General features: G+C 37.6%; 1 long non-coding RNA gene across 1 annotated transcript in view; it reads right to left on the reverse strand.

Annotated features, from left to right (window-relative positions):
• LOC150055964 (uncharacterized) overlaps positions 1–17,658 on the reverse strand; it is an 87,605-nt gene that overhangs the window by 50,646 nt on the left and 19,301 nt on the right. The window lies entirely within an intron of this gene.

A 17,658-nucleotide genomic window follows, 5' to 3' on the forward strand; every position in this document is an offset into this window, starting at 1 on the left:
AAAAAGGAAAAATAACAATAGTTGAAAAATGTATCTAATCAACCAGAAGCAAATGCATTTCTAATTAAAGATTATGAATATGGGTCACCCTTTAGAACAAGCAAACACAAGTCAAGCATCATTCTTCATGATTTGTTCCAGGTCATTGTTCCCTGACTAGCTGTAGAATACCAAATGGATCATCTTTATAGAAATTCATTTTCCCATCCATCTGTTATATTGCACATTTAATGTCAATTTCTCCCAATGTACCCTGATTTCCTTTTGCCCTAGCCCCAGTGTAAATATACCATATTTTATTAGAATAAAGTCTCCTATCTCCAGTCCTCTAAAGGAGTGCAGTGTCTGCAAGACTCTTCTCCCTTGCATTTGCAGGTTTAAGTTTCAGCATACATTACCATAATGCTTTCATTCAATACCCATTCTAAAGGCAGAGGCCTTTTTGAATTGATTTCTGAACCAGATCAAACCAAGTCAAATAAACCATTTATTAACATAAAAAAGAAGAATCTAACAGTAACAAATGTCAAAGGCGATAGGGAAGATAATATATCATTTGGCAAAACAACCCTTAAAGAAGAGAAAGTTTTCTTCAGATCAAGTGGAAAAATTCACAGGGCAAAAATTCTATAAGTCTATAATTCTTCTATGACTAAAAACCAGGAGAGATGAGTTTTTTTTATAAAAGTAAGAAATGTACACAGAGTTCTCTTTCTATACTCAGATATAAATAAGAAAGTTGAATAATAGAAATTTCTCTAGATAAACTTTGCACCTCCAAATTGGCCAGTAACTTCAGATGTCAGAAGCAAGGGCACAAGCAACTTGGCAAAGTGACAAGCTAGTGTGAAGGAAAAATTCAGGGCTCACAGCCAGATAGTAGAGAGGCAATGCTGATAAATCTAAGTATAGGTTACAGAGAAAGATATTAAAACACAAATAATTAGAGTTATTTGAAATGAATAACATGGACAAGAAGAATCAAGGTTGGTTCGTAATTTGTAGACCTTAGGGGTCCTCTGAAGAGTCTTATGGGACCACATGATGGAGCCTGTGGAAATCAACACTTTAAGAAACAAGATTGTGGGTAAGGAGTGTGGCCTAGTGATAGAGTGCTCGCCTCGCATGCACAAAGACCCAGGTTCAATTCCTCAGTCCCACATACATAGAGAAAGCCAGAAGTGGTGCTGTGGCTCAAGAGGTAGAGCTCTAACCCTGAGAAAGCCCAAGGACAATACTCAAGCCCCATGACTGGCATAAAAACAAAAACAAAAAAAAACAAAAAACAAAAAAAAGAAACATGATTGAAGTGAACACTGAGCAATATCTATACCATTTCGATTTATTTTTGCACTTGTTGGCCCTCAAAAATGGATATAGTTCTAACAATCCGTGGTATTCTTCTTAAATTCTGGTCTCTGATTTTCCCATGGTCCACAAGGACTTGGAATCGAAGGCTGTCACCTTCCTCTCTGCCATGGCTAACCCTTCCTCCCACACAGCTTTGGTAACATTGAACTTTTTCTTCAGCAGGGATTTTGATTCCAGCTAATCCATCGTCCTGAAAATCTTCTCCAAATCCTGAGTTCTTTCTGACAACAGCAGAGAATTCCATTGTGTATAAATACCACATCTTGTTGATCCACTCATCAACTTTGCTATGATAAATGGTGCTGCAATGCACATCATTGTGCTAGTGGATTTAGTATGTTCTTGTTTCTGGATGATTGGGTAAATGCCAAGTAGTGGAATTTCTGGGTCATAGGGGAACTCTATGTTTAGCCTTTTGAGGAACTGCCATACTGCTTTCCATAGTGGTTGAAAGAGATTGCACTCCCACTAACAGTGTAGTAGTGATCCCTCCTGGCCACATCCCCTCCAGCATCCGTTATTAGTTTTCTTGATCCTGGCCATTCTAACTGGAGTGAGGTGGAATCTTAGAGTTGTTTTGATTTGCATTTCTTTTATGGCCAGAGATGTCGAGCATTTCTTCATATGTCTATAGGTCATTTTTATTTCTTCTTCAGAGAAGACTCTCCAAGTCTTTGGCCCATCTTTTAATGGGATAGTTGTTTCTTTGGAGATTAGTTTTGGAGTGATTCAATTTTCTGAGCTGTTGATATATTTTAGATATGAGGCCTTTGTCTGTTGTATGGTTGGTGAAGATCTTCTCCCACTCTGTAGGCTTCCTAGTTAATTTACTAGCTATGTCCTTTGCCATACAAAAGCTCTGCAGTTTAATGCAGTCCCACTTACCTAGATTTCTCTGACTTGTTGTGTTTCTGTTTCTGGGTCCTTATTAAGAAAGTTTTGACATGTGCCAAGAAGGCCTAGTGTATCTCCTATTCCTTCTTGTAAAGTTTTCAGTGTATCTGCATTTACCTCCAGGTCTTTGATCCATTTTGGCATTAATCCTGGTGCAGGGTGACAAAGAGGAATCCAACTTAATTTTCTGCAGGTGCCTTACCAGTTCTGCCAGCGCCATTTGTTGAAGAGGCTGTCTTTCTTCCATTCTATTTTTTGGCTCCCTTTTAGGTGGCCATAGGTCTGTAGGGTAATATCTGGGTCCTCAGTTGTATTCCATTGGTTTTCAGGCCAGTTCTTGTGCCAGTACCAAGCTGTTTTGGTCACTATAGCTCTGTAGTAGAGTCTAAACTTTGGTATGTTATTATTCCATATGAAATTTTGGATTGCCTCTTCTACTTCTTTAAAGAATGACATGGGGATATTGATGGGGGTATTGTGTTGAATTTGTAGATAGCCCTTGGCAAGATTGCCATTTTCATGATGTTAATTCTTCCAATCCAGGAGCATGAGTGGTTTTTCCATTTCCTTAGTTCTACTTTAATTTCCTTTTTCAGGGTTTTAATGTTTTCATCAAAAAAAGTGAAGTAAGCCAGACTCAAAGGAACTTAGGCTCAATGGTTTCCCTCATTTGTCATAATCTGTAGAAACCTTGGGCCCTACTAGCAGAGATTTGCAATAGAGCAAAACCTTGATACATAAGGCCATTTAGTAGGAAGCTAATTGAAAGAACCTCCAGGATATTGAAACAAAAGCCATATAAAGAATTATTGTTGTCCTTAAGGTACTATGTTATCTCTCATCTCTTTTGCTGTCCCTTGGTTATCTCATATTGTTACAGTATCTCACTTTGTTACCTGATATATCGGATATATTTGTATTTGGTTATTTGAAATTGGATAGGGACGGGGGGGGGGAAACAAGATGAGGGGTGGGGGTGGGGGGAGGGTAATGGGAACCAAGACATGTGAAAGGGTATCAATGTATGTAAATTAATGCACCTTCTAGCTGGCAAATATCATGTAACCCTTTTATTAATTACAATAAAAAATATTTTTTAAAAAGTTCCTTTACATTCTTAGTTAAGTTAATTCCTAGGTACTTTATTTTCTTTGAGGTTATTGCAAAAGGAGTTGCTTTCCTGATTGTTGCCTCATTCCTCTCATTGTTGGACTATAGGAAGGCGGTTGATTTTTGAGGGTTAATGTTATACCCTGCCACCTTGCCAAAGTTTTGAATCAGCTCAAGGAGCTTGGGAGTGGAGTCTATAGGTTTCTTTAAATACAGAATCATGTCATTTGCAAAGAGGGAAAGTTTCACTTCCTCTTTCCCTGTTTGGTTCCCCTGTATGCTTGCTTCTTGCCTTATTGCTCTGGCTAGGAATTCTAATACTATGTTAAAGAGGAGTGGAGAGAGTGGGCATCCTTGTCTTGTTCCTGATTTTAGAGGGAATGGCTTTAGCTTTTTGCCACTAAGTATAATACTAGCTGTGGGTTTGTCATATACCGCCTTTATTATACTGAGAAATGTTCCATGGGTTCCTAGTTTCTCCAGAGCTTTTAGCATAAAGGGGGTGTTGGATCTTGTCAAATGCCTTTTCTGCATCTATTGAGAACTTGTAAGTGAACTTGGAACCATCTTCAATCCACCCTTCACAACAGTGCTGGTCAGTGCTTCCCTACACATCATCCTGAAAGATACTCATGATAAACTCAATGCAGAGGAGGGAAGCCACACTTGAGCTTCTAACACACAGAAATGTGGAGAAAATGAATAATACTATTCCACTCATCGTACTTTTAATTTGTGTACATACCAATGATTGACTACTATAAATTATCTTCACTTTATATAAGCACAATTCTTTCAGAAGCTTCAAAGGGTACAACACTATACAACAGTGATAACACCATACAACTGAGTATAAAACATTCATTCAGCATGATCTTGTTCTGCTACCTTGGCCTTTTGATTACACCTAATGCATAACTATTCCCTTCTTTATTATCTTCCAGACTTTAGAAATCCACTGTTCTATGTTAGTTCCTGTTGAAGTTCACTGATCGTGTATTTGGTATATGCTTGCTACTGAATATTTATGGAAGGAGAAAAGAAAGGAAACTGGAGATCCAATAAGTGAAATGCTACAGAAAAAGGTTGATGAAACTGGAAGCAAGGTAAACATTCAACCCAGCTGTCACATTACTTGGTGACTTTGATAATCCCTTGAAGTCTGTGATGGAGGGAGAAGACCCATATGGATAAAGTCAGACAAGCTGCCCCATCTGCTGCTGGCGGATGTCTGAAATTTCCCTCTCATGTGTTTAACATTTACTTGGAATTTCTCTTTGCTAGGTCATGTTCTACATGTTAGACCTGACTACTTATAGTGTGCTTGTTAGGAAAGCTCAATTAAATCTGTTCATAATTAATTTAAGAGACTGTCACAAGGGAAAATATGACAGGAAGTGTTTCCAAAATATTACTCTTATTCTCCAACTTATTTAGAATTTCTTCTGTGAGTCTTATCCAATTTGGAAAATAATTTCGGAGTCAAAACTACTCAAACCACTGCTGTTTCTAACACTGATGTAGGCAGTTTCCCACCAGATAACTGGCCACTTATTCTGGGTGTCTTTTTAAGTGAGATTAACATTTACATTGATATATTTGAATAAAGACGTATGCATGGACCCAGTCAATTTTAAGTCTGAATGGAACCTCCCCAGATTTCCAAATCTATACAAGTTCTGTGCAAGCCCTATGTACAAAATGAGAGTGATAGAAATTGATTATTTCTATGGATGCTGCACTGTCTTCACTGTATAGAAACAACAAAAAATCCATATATAATTTAGACATGTTTAGTAAGTACTTTTATTCTTCAGTTGGTTGAATGTGAGGATTGAGATCCCCAGATACAGAGGGCTGCCTTAATTCTCTTTCAAACAGTTCATTGTTAAAACTTGACTAAAAAAGAAAAACTTCTAGATTCTAACAGAATAAGAAACCGAGAGGCAGATTTATGACAATTTTTTTATTATTTTTCTTCCCAGCAACCTTTTGCTTCAGTAAATGACATTGTCATCTGCCTAGTAACTCAGTTCAACATGAGACACAGCCTCAACTTTCTTTTCTCCTTCATTGACCACAACAAATCCACCACCAGGTTAGGCTAAAAATCAGATTTGCCCTACTAAAAAGCATTCTGTAGGCCTTGGTACCTGCCAATTGTGAAGTATATCCTGGAGAGGACTCACTCATAACAACAAAACTTCTCCAGACTGTGTAGTGAACACTCCTAGACACTGCCTATTTCCCATTACATATGCCTTTATCAACCTGGCATGCTGTTAACTCCAGTTAATCCCGGTTATAATAAATACTTTTGAACACATGTGGATCCAGTGGTAGAATCATTATTGGATATCTTAAACCCTTTGTTTGGGAGGAAGAAACTTAAGTCCTTTGAGTTTAAGGAAGTCTTTGAATTTGAATTTGAAATATAGCTGTGATGATTAAAATTAGCTTCTTTATCTCTATGTGGAAATGTAGTAATCTTCATTTTGTCTCTTGGTCTCTGCAGTGATGAATCATGTGTCTGTTACTGTGATACTACCTTTCTAAAGCTCAAACAAATCTAGTATTATATTTCATGTATAAAAATCTGTTTGATTTCTTTCAATTATATCATTGTCATATACTTCACGATCGCTGACACCCATATGCCCCCTCTCAGAAAAAAATTAAAATTCATTTCAGGCAATGAAATTCAATTTGTCTTGAAAGCAGTTCTGTAAAAACAGTCATCTGTGCAGCATTCTAATCTCTTCTACAATGTGATGCAGAGCCCGTTCAGCTTTATCTGCCATTGTCTTCATGTTATGAGAGGATAAATGGGAAATTAATGTTTTTGATAAGGTGACTATTAATAATAATAGAAAGTAATTAAAAGTCCAACATACAACCAAAAGGAAACTTGCTCCCTTCCAGGGAAAATAAAAATTGTATGTGTGTGTATATATGTGTGTGTGTGTGTGTGTGTGTTATTTTCCATGATAAATAGCATTATTACTTCATGATTTCTTTTCTGGCTTTGCTCTATTTCAAGATCTGGTCCCTGTGTTGAACATTTACAACAAAACATGGCATAAAGATACTTGTGCCACTCACTCCTCTCTGTAGAAGTATTCACGTATTAGTATGACCATCCTCCTTTCTTCACTTGCTCCATAAAGGCATTTTGATCCCCAAAGTATTTCAGTTAGGGGATACTCCTAAGGTGACTTCTGAGAAGGTCAGCCCTTTAGGGAGTCAGTAGTCTATCATAGTGGAGCCAAGATTGATGAAAAGATATATAAGAAGTACACGTTCCCAAACCTGGTCCCTGGGAATAACCATGAGGCTATTTTTTTTAGGTTCCTAGACCTGGGTGTTCTGCATGCTCTGATGATAACCGAGCATGGTTATCATCTCTAAACTGACACTGGGCCTATCCTTAGTAGGCCTTCCTCTAATTCCACTGGTTGACAGGTAGCTTTACTGAAAGGACCAGTAGATCATGTGTCCAATCCCATACCCTGTTTGAGTAAAGCCAGAGCATTGATCATTTATCAGATACTTAAAAAAATGATGCAACAGAAAGTCATGTTGGGTTCAGGTGAAATCTCTCATTTTATGCCACATAGTATGCACCGTGCAGAAATACCTCCGCATTACATGGTTAAATTTGAAAGACGCTGATCACTTTTCTATCCACCTCTGATCTTTTCCAGGGACAAAGAGTGTCTACCTTCGAAGGAAAGCATGCAGAGCACAGCCTGGTGAATTGACGTGTTTGAACATGAAAGCTGGTAATGAACAATAGGTAGTTTGTTCCAGGTGATGGGGTTACTGACTGCCGCTTGTCCTGCTAGTCACTCATTTTGCCAGTAAGTAGACTAGGTAAGGAATGTGGGGAATTATAGGTAAAGTGTTTTTGAAATAGGTCTGAGTGAATTACATCCTAGGTCAGTTCCTCCTCAGCTCATTGATGCTAGTTTTGGGGCTATTTATTCCTATTGGCTCCATAGTTCCCACGAAAGCTTACTGCACCTGACCTTAGCTTGCTGATTTCCAAGGAAGATTTGTCTGTAGGCAACCAAAGCCAGGCATCTCACAGGGAGAAACAACACCAAGTTCACCTCTACAGCCTGTGTGCACAGAGATTAGCTAAAAGCAATGCTGTTCAGGAAGGTTGCCTGAGATAGCTCAGCCTGACCCCTCCCTCAGACAGCCTTGACTATCTATCTCAATCACATGAAATAATGAGTGAGCTTTGTCGAAAATCTTGCCTGAGAGGAAATTTTTAGACTGAATTTTCTTGTGTTGTGATATATTTGGAGACTAAATACAGAGGCTATTTTGATGTTAAGAGCAACCGCCTTGTGAAAACCTTAGTGGGGTCAATAGAAAGATGTTGTACGCATAGCTGCAGTCGGCATTATTACAAGGTTTCTTTCTTTTATAAAACTCACTGGGAGAAATCCCCATGGGACCTTAGTGTGGAGAAAAGTTGCAATTCTCCTAAGCCATTAGTCTATTTTTATGTCATGTATATCACAAATCCTATTTTCTGTTTATGTGTGCATGCCAGAGAATCTACAGCAAAATTTTTGATAATCCACCATTTTTCTTCCATTTCAATCCATCCAATTAAAAAAAATAAAGTTATATATTTTTCTATGCAACAAAATGTACTCATTTCATAGTAGGTTGCCACATGTACCTTGGAACAACAAATTCAATAACTCGCTGACTTTTCTGTGGGTTAAGGGAGCCTAACCAGAGGATTCTCACACCTGTGCTAAAACATATATACTGGGTTCCATTCTTACAATTCTGTTTTATTCTTCTTTTAGTGCCATCTTCTTAACATTTTATAAAGCTGCTTATTTCAGCTATCTAAATTTTCAACATCTTTGTTTGTGTTCTCCACATTAACTCTAATAAAACATGATTTTCTTAGAAATTCATAGAAGCCAAGCTTTGCTCACATGGTAAAAGTTGCACATTCAATAAATATGATCTTCTCTTGTATCTTATAAATATTGACTATTTCTATTGTTTTTGTAACAGGCATATTTTCTACAAGATTGAAATAATCAGTTTTCTGTATCCTTTTTTTTTTTGGTCAGTCCTGGGGCTTGAATTCTGGGCCTGAGCACTGTCCCTGAGTTCTTCAGTTCAAGACAACCACCCTATCTCTTGAGCCACAGCCTCACTTACAGTTTTCTAGCAGTTAATTGGAGATAAGAGTCTCACACACTTTAGTGCCCAGGTTGGCTTTGAGCCAGAGTCCTCAGACCTCAGTCTCCTGAGTAGCTAGGATTACAGGAGTGAGCCACCTCATTCGGCTTTGCATCTTTTCTAATAATAGAATTGTGGCCAAATACCCCATGGTAAATTAAAAATACTGCTAAATTAAAATGCATTTAAGCAGAATGGTATATACCTGTAATCCAATGAGAGAAAGAGGCAGCAGGATCACAATGCCAGATTGAGCTATATAACAAGGAAAATGTGAAGCCAACAGCTAAAGAAACAAAACACACTTAATAGACTCAACCTAACACTATATCTTGACACTCTGTAGCATATGTATTTCTTCCCCTTGTGATTATGTGGTTGACCAGAATGCTATAAAGTTTTGAGTCAGTCAGTCAGTGCATATTTACTAGCATATTATTGGAGAAAGGCCAAAATTCCAAGCACCATTTCTACTGAATGTAATGTTGCATTCACAGCATCCTAAAGATGCACAATCATAAATGGAAGAGCAATTATAGGCCAGAAACAAGAAGAAATCTCAAAATCTTAACACCTTTCTAGAAAGTTTTGAGAGTGAAGATAAGCACACAACTAATGTGTATTGTTGCCTACAGGGTGTCACCTTGTGAAGAAATATTTTTGTGAAGAAATATGAGTCTTAGTTGCGATAAATATTAAGTTTAAATTTTTATATAAGCTTTCTCAAGATTCTGAAGGACTCTTAATGTCCTGAGTTCTAGGAGATGTGATAAGTAAGTACAATTCCACATTATATCCTTTGAGGATGAGAAAATGTTCAGATCAAATTATCTATAGTTAGAACAGTTACTTTTGGAAGAGTCATTTAATCTTGTCTGACTCCAATATGGACAAAACTGATAAATGAGGAAAGAAAATACCATCACTGTAATGTTTGCCTTAGACATATAGAGAAGTCATTTCACCTTAAACCTGTGTGTTGTATACACTGATGGCTTAGAGACTCTAGACCAGAGGGAAAGCAGCTCTCTGGCTGCTGTAACTTATTTGGGATTATTTTAGTCATGATCTTCAAGTGAAATTTGGCATTGATAGACATAAGAATCAAAGATTCAGGCTCTAGTTCCAATGAGAGTTCAGAAATCCTCATTTGTCAAGACAACAGTCAATGCAGCCCTTAGGTAGACTTGGATGTTGACAATCAGTTGTGACTTACAAATATAAAAAGTTCCTTCGGTCACAGAAGGCTCTACCACGTAATGGAAGGAGATAAGCAATTGACTCATATTGGCCTCGTTGATCACAGAGCACCCTAATTATAAGATTTCTTTAGTTATGTGGCTAATTTTTAACATGAAGTACTGAATAAAAGAATGAAGTTTCATGGAGCATAAAGATGTAGAAGGATAAAATGCAGTGTTTCAAAGTGAAAACTATCAACCCTACCTCACCAATAGCTTTATTTTCATGCTCAGGACAGCTGTTGATCACTTGGGCATTCATCTGAATGGTTGCAAATACAATGTTGTTCAGAGTATCTAAAGCCAATGCAAATTTACCTTGTGATCACAAGATCTGTCTTTCTCTACTTAAATACCAGTTCCTTGGTATCTCTGAAGGATCCACATGTTTTCCTGTTCACATCCTTCCTACTTTTCTCTACATCTATCCCTTGTCTTCTCCGTGCTTTGTTTCTAATAACCTACCCCTGGTTTCTCCATGGCACAGACATCCTGGTGTCTTCTCCATTGTAGTTAATGTTCGATAAGTTCCTGTCTATCATTTTGCTACCTTCGCCAGTGAACGTAATATTTGGTAAGTTCCTGCCAATCTTAAGCTGTCTCATTATCTGTTTTTCCAATTCTCTTTTATCTTTTTAAAATCAGCTTATCTAATTAGGCGATCTTTAAAATCCATCTATTTTTCTCTATGTTTACACAGTACTATGCATATGAATAATTTCTGGACCTACATGTTTTACACATCATTGTATACGGATATTTCTTTCCTTAGAGGTTGTTCATACAATATATAGTTCTTTCTTTTTGTGATACTCAGGGATGAACCCCTGATGCTTAAGGAAATATAATATATTTCAACAAAGATAGGGTTCTAATTTCTTTTAACGTCTTATTGTCTAGCATAAACCAAGAAGAGAACAATCTCAATGAACATTAGCTGCATGAATAAGTTAATAACATTGGTATTTATCTCCATCAGATCACTATACTCAGTTTTTATAATTTAGGTTATCCATTACCATCACTTTCATGTAATACAAGTGGAGAGTTATCCAGAAGCAATTTGACAATTCCACTAATTTGTCTATGCTACACAATATCTATGTGATATAATGACAGGGGAAAATGAGATACTCAAGAAGTCCCCTACTTTAGTCAATTTGAGTGAAATAAGCTATGTAGCATACTTGACGTAGCTGTATTAATTTAACATCCTCTCACAGAAATTTCTGTACTAGAGCTATGGTGGATCCAAGATAGCTATTGAGAAACAGAAGTCATGGTAGGCCATGACCAAAGGCTGGTTCAGACTAAGAAGTAGCAAACGTGAGCTATGACCGTTGTGAGAATTAGAATATTTGAGGTAATTAATGGGTGTGAAAGATGGCAAAATAAGAGGAACTAGAAAGAATGCTTCATACAGCATGTAGAACCATCTTAAATAGAATTCTGTAAGACAGTAGCCCATATCCAAAGAAAAACATGAGTTGCTCCAAATTGAAGACTCTTCTCCAGAGGCAATATTGAAAACAAGTTGTGATAAAGTGTGACTGAGAAGTAAAGTATGTGCAGAAATAATGAAGATATTAGGGTCATTTCTTGATATCACTTGCATATAGAGAGGAGCTCCAAGAGAGACAATTTCTAGGTCTCTGTGATTCAAATAGAGGTAATACTGTGGGTAAATACATGAACAGGAAAGGAATTTCTATTCTACATCACAGAGAAAGGCCAGTTTGTTTCCATAGTCAACTCTGGCAGCTCTTATTTTCAGAGTATCTATTGAAAACACTGCTGTATGTGATGTGTTTTCCTTTATCTAGGACTTTATCACTTTTTTCTTACAGTTTTCCACAGTCCATCTTTGTTTGGGATATTTAATGGTTTAAAATAAGCTGCCTATAGGTGTTTCTTTTCTCATCTTGCCTATATGCTGTTTTGAAAGGCTCCAATATTTGGATGAGTTTCTTTTTCTCAAAATTGGAACTTTTGATTTTTTAATGTTTTCTATGACTTTACCTTGCATCTTTTCCTCTTGTTCTATGCTGAACTTTCATAAATTCAGTCTTTTGATTGTGGCTCTGATCATTCACAGTCAGATTATATTAGTTTTTTCTTCTTTGTCTTTCTCTGATTGATCTAATTCCTCTGCTTTATCATTGATCTCTGATACTGCATTTTCAACTTGTTCCATTAAATTAGTTAGGCTTTCAATTGAGTTTTTTATTTGGATTATTGTGCTTTCCATGTCCTGGATTTAGATTTTAAACTTTAAAAAATGTCAAGCACCAGTGTTTTATGCCTATAATCCTAGCTACTCAGGAGGCTGAGATCTGAGAATCAAAATTTGAAGCAATTCCAGGCAGAAATGTCCATGAGACCCATCTCCAATTAACTAGTCAGAAAAGGCCAAATGGTAGAGTGCTAGCCTTGAGCAGAAAGAGGCTCCCAGACAACCGCCAGGCTCTGAGATCAAGCTCCAGGACCAGAAAATAAAAGACAAAAATTTTATATCTTTATTGAAATCTGTCTTCACACTCTGTATTGTCTTCCTTATTTTACTCAGCTTCATTTAAATTTGTTGAGCTATTTATCTGTATTCACTTTAGTTTATTTAGATGTATATTTTGTTTAGTTTGTTGTTTAGTTTCATCTTTGCTCACCTGAGCTAATTGTTTATGATACTGTATTTGGTATTGAACTAAATATTGAATAATTGTACTAAATGATAACTTTGGGTTTTTTTTTCTTTTTTGTCAGTTCTGAGGATTGAACAAGTATTCTAACACAAGCCATGCCTGCAGTCGCTTCACTTGTGCTTTGTTTAGTTTTAAGGTAGCATCCACTAACTTTGCTCAGGCTGGCCTCAAATTCTTGATCTGCTGACTCTACCTCCTAAATAGCTCAGATTATAAGATATACCCTCCTCTTGAATGATAACTTTGAGATAAATGCTAACCCTCAGCCTCTATGGATAGATGACTTTAGATGTAAGTATATCAAAGCAAATGTTATGATATATTGACATATAGGGATTTTTAAACAGTCGTTCTCTTTCTTCCCAAGGTTCATAAGTATGAGCTTCAACTGGAGTACCATCACTTTGGGGTTGAGGAATGGATGACAGAAAATGAAAAGAATATGAAAAAGACTATTTTTAATATGGATGGAACTTCTCATAAGGAATGGAACAAAATCAAAAAAAATCCTTTCTTGGTTGATGAATAAGGGATGAAGGGGAGAATGTAGTCAACAATCTAATGTATATCCTACAAAATTAAAAAGGTAAGGAAAGGGTGGGTAGAGAAAGGCTGAGTGAAAATGTTGATGAGGATACATTGTATTCATGAGCTGTTTTATAAATGGCAAGCAAGAAGAAAAAATTCCTTTTCTCATTAACAACCTTTTTACTCTCTCCTTGACTAGAAGAAATATCAATTAAATGTCTCAGACATCTGAAAGAACAAGAAAAGAGCAATTCAACTCATAAAAAGAAATAAAAGGCTAAAGTTTGCAGAACTTAAGTCACAAGTAGTTTCTTTTGTGAAATTCACAAAACTATTCTTTATTCATTTGTTCATAAAATATTTGTTAAAGCTCAGAATAGCACTGGCGATAGACAGAAGAGAACCCTTTGAGGGAATTCCAGCCATATGGGTAAACCCAGAGAACATGAGAGAATGAGAGCAGCAACAGAAGTTTATATGAACTACAAATAGAATAGAAGAGGGGGACAATTCTAATTTGAATATGAAGACAAGAAGTTGAGAAAGTATAACATCTGTGAAAGACCTAAGTTGAACCTAAGATTTTTACCAAGAATAAAACACCTACACAGCATAAATCTAAATAAGCTGCCCTGAATTCAATCTGAGTGTTCTAGAGCATATTGATTAACCTTTCTCCAGTTAATCTTTCCAATCAGTAAGATGAGCATGATTTCTAATACATTTGTGAAAATTAAATGTGCCCACAAATTTATGGTTATTATGACTGTTTAACACTCACAGAATGTATATAGTATTTACTTATTATCTTTAAGTAGCTATACAAATGGGTCTCAATTCATCATTTAATTCTTTGAGTACGAAATTGTCTTGATCAACGTCAACACACTTCCATCATTCTCCCCCGTCTCTTCCAATCTTACCCATCCCCTTGATTTACCTAGTTCCATTTTTATATATGTACACTGAGTAATAGAACTTCATCTGCTCCCCTTTCTCTCTCCATTTGTTTGCTCCCCCCACACCTCCCCATCTGCCCCCAACAAATGTTCCAGCTTCCTGCTATTCATTTTGCTAAATTCTAAGTTAGAAATTACATCATAGCTAACCTGTAAGTTAGGAATTACACCACTGGATCCTTCCCTGTATACTTAATCTATCCATACCTATAACTATATATTTATAGTGTAGATTTAATGTCCACATATGAGAGAAAACACTCATCCTTTGTATCTCTTGACTTACATCACTTATCCTAATTTTTAGGTGATGTCCAGTTTGGTGGGTAACAAGGCCATGAAAGCTACAGAAGGTGAGTGTGTTATTACCTGGGGCTATCTCACGCCCAGACTTCCTGGAATTTAGAGGTAAATCAGCTCTCTCTACTCCAGCCTTTGTTTAGTGCAAGATCCTGGAGGCCTTTTTCCTCTTGCCAAACCAATTTACAACCCTACACATGGCAATAAGTTACTGATTCTAGTTGGTATGGGGACCAGGTAGCACGATCTTTCACACTGTGAAGGGCAGAAGCCTTGGATGGGAAATTGCATCCCTGGGAGTCATTCTCAGGCATGATGTGGCAAGCAAGCAAAAAATCGTAACCTCTCCCCCAAATTTCTCCTTTTACATAACTTAGCCAAGTTTTCTCTACCCTTTGCAACCTTCTTAGCCAAATCTCTCTCTCATGGCCATAGCATCCTTTCAAAATCACATTCTGAGGGACCAGGTGTGATTGCCTACACCTGTACTCCCAACTGATCTGGAAGCACAAATAAGGAGTATTGTGGTCCAAGTTTCCAGACAGAAAATGTGAGATGCTATCTGAAAACTAACTTGTGTGAAAAGAGCTAGAGGCATGACTAAACTAGAGGAGCACAGGACCTTGAGTTCAGTATCAGGTACTGACAAAAAACAAAAGCACTTCCATGCCTTCCTACATTTATCACTTCTTCCCTCTTGGAGTTGTTTGTATTTGAGTCCCCCTTGCCTTTGAGTACCACCCTCTGTTCCACATATGCCATAGTTTTACAATGAACACTGTAAATTTAACCTCTCCTCCAGAAAGTGTCTGAGCAACTTCTTTCCCCCCTGTGATTCTGTTGGGTCACTCTCCATATATTTAAGTTCTTTATTTCTCCTCAAACTACTCATTCACTGAGAAGCCCTGCATCCTTGTGGACACTGACGATCAAAAAATATCCCCGGTAAGGAGTTTGGCCTAGAGTGCTTGCCTAGCATGCACGAAGGCCCGGGTTTGATTCCTTGATACTACTTACATAGAAAAAAGCTGGAAGTGGTGTTGTGGCTCAACTGGTAGAGCTCTAGCCTTGAGAAAAACATCCAAGGACAGTGTTCAGGCCCTGAGTTCCAGCCCCTCAACTGGCAAAAAAAAAAGTATCCCCTTATTTCACAGGTAATTCTTCATCTGCCTTTCTGTAGCTTCTTGTTAGCAGGATTTGCCATTCCTCTTTCCTCAGTGCCTAGCATAATGCATCCAATGTATCTTTTTTGCTGCATGGATAAAGGGAAGAAAGGAAGTTGGGATGGGTAAGAGAGAGAGAGGGAGGTTGGCACTGGTGGCTCACGCCACCACAGTTCAAAGTCAGCCCCTGCAGTAAAGTCCATGAGACTTACCTCCAACTGACCACCAGAAAATTGGAAGTGGTGCTGTGACTCAGGGTAGTAGAGTGCCAGCCTAGAGTAAAAGAAAGAGCTCAAGGACAGCGCCCAGGCCCTGAGTTTTAGGCCCCACAAACAAAGGGGGAAGAAGGAAAGAGAGAAGGAAAAACAGAGAGAAAGAGAGAAGGAGGGAGAGAGAGAAAGGGAGGAAAGGAGAAAGGAAGGAAGGAAAGGGGTCTGTAAGGAAACAAGAGAGTAAAGAAGGAAAGAAATACAGTAGGGAGGGTGGAAGAGCATTAGAAGGAAAAAAGGAGAATAATGAAAGATAATGAATCTGTCCTCAAATGTTCTTCCTCTCACAACTTACCACCCACCATGGCAGAAGCTCTAACTTGCCAGCTTGAAGGGATCTTCCTCTCACTCTGTGCTACCCCTCCACAGACCTCTCAAATCTATCATTTGCCTTAAATAAACACTTCTGAAGACACCTTCTGAGAGACTCATGTAAGGCAAAGCGTGTGTTCTGGACTATCCCAGCCATCTGTGAATTCCCTGTCTGGTACTTGAAATCTCTGATGGTAGTAAAGTTGTTTTACACCTTTGCCTCCTTTTCCTCATCTACACAAACCCTGGTTAGGATGCCCAATGTGAAGGCAGCAGCAAAAGCACATGAGGACTGTTGAGCTGCTCCAAGGCCTCCAGCCAGCCACAGGAATCACTCAGCCCATAGAGTTATTATGAGGTTTTCCGCCATTTCATTCACTTTTGAAAACCCAGGGAAGTTTTATAAGTAAACATTATGAAACCGTCTCCTTCTGCCCCTCTTTACCACGTACCTAGTATTCTAATAAAATTAGACCCGCACTTTGCTCAAGTTACGACTCCCTCAGCTTTAATATTTTCTGCTAAATGGATCTTTTAAAAGTCCTTGGGAAAAATATCGGCATTAAATATGCCAAGGAAATAAATACATACCTACAGCATAACAACCGTAAATTCAAATTAGTGAGAAAGCATCAACTTTACAATAAACAAGCAGGTAATGCATATTCAGTGTGTGCAGGGAAGGAGGCTGTTCACAAAGAGCAAGCTCAAACTCATTCCAAACTTGGATCCTTTGCAAATGATTCACTCTCTCTCAGACTCACTTTCCTTGCTCATAAAGCAGACCTAACCATAACATCTTCATCAGAATAAGCAGAGTGAGAATTTTTAGTATTTATACTAAATCCATGGCCAGTGGCCAGGCATATTTTTATATATTTCTATTAAAAAATAAACAGCTTCAAGACAATGATTGAGAATGACCAATATCCAAATACATTATGTCTCCATATGAAGCTAGCATAAGGAACCTCATTGAAAGCACCTTGAATGGTAAGAGTTTAAGAGAGACAGAGGAAGAGAGGACAACAGAGGGTATTAATCTGACTGAATTACAATAAATACACACTCAATTATCATGGTGAAATTCCATTGTAAAATTAATACTTCAAAAAGTAAAAAAAAATAAATGAATGGTAGAAAGTAACAGCCTCTCCTGAGACATGGGTATCAGTGAAACAAGGAAGGCCCAACACAAAGGGGAAATGAGGGGAAACATGGTCAAATAGGTTATTTAAATGTATGAAAATGAAGCAATAAAATGCTTTGAAACTGTTGTAAATGGGGAGGAAGAGGGAGAATGAACAGTGAGTTTTATTGGGGTACATTTTATGGTAAATGTCATCCCCTTTATGCAACTAATTTACGGTAAGTTAAAAAAAAAACATAAGAAAGCCAGGCACCAGTGTTTCATGCTTATAAGACACTCAGGAAGTTGATATCTGAAGATCATGGTTCAAAGCCACCCTGGGCAGGAAAGTTGTGAGACTCACATTTGCATTTAACCACCAAAAGATCTAGAAGCAGATCTGTGGCTCAAGTGGCAGAGAATAAGCTTTCACAAGAAAAAAAGAAAAGAAAAGGCTCAGAGATAG

This window comes from Megascapheus bottae, chromosome 13 (assembly GCF_031878675.1).
Source record: "Megascapheus bottae isolate mThoBot1 chromosome 13, mThoBot2.hap1, whole genome shotgun sequence".
NCBI classification, from domain to species: domain Eukaryota; kingdom Metazoa; phylum Chordata; class Mammalia; order Rodentia; family Geomyidae; genus Megascapheus; species Megascapheus bottae.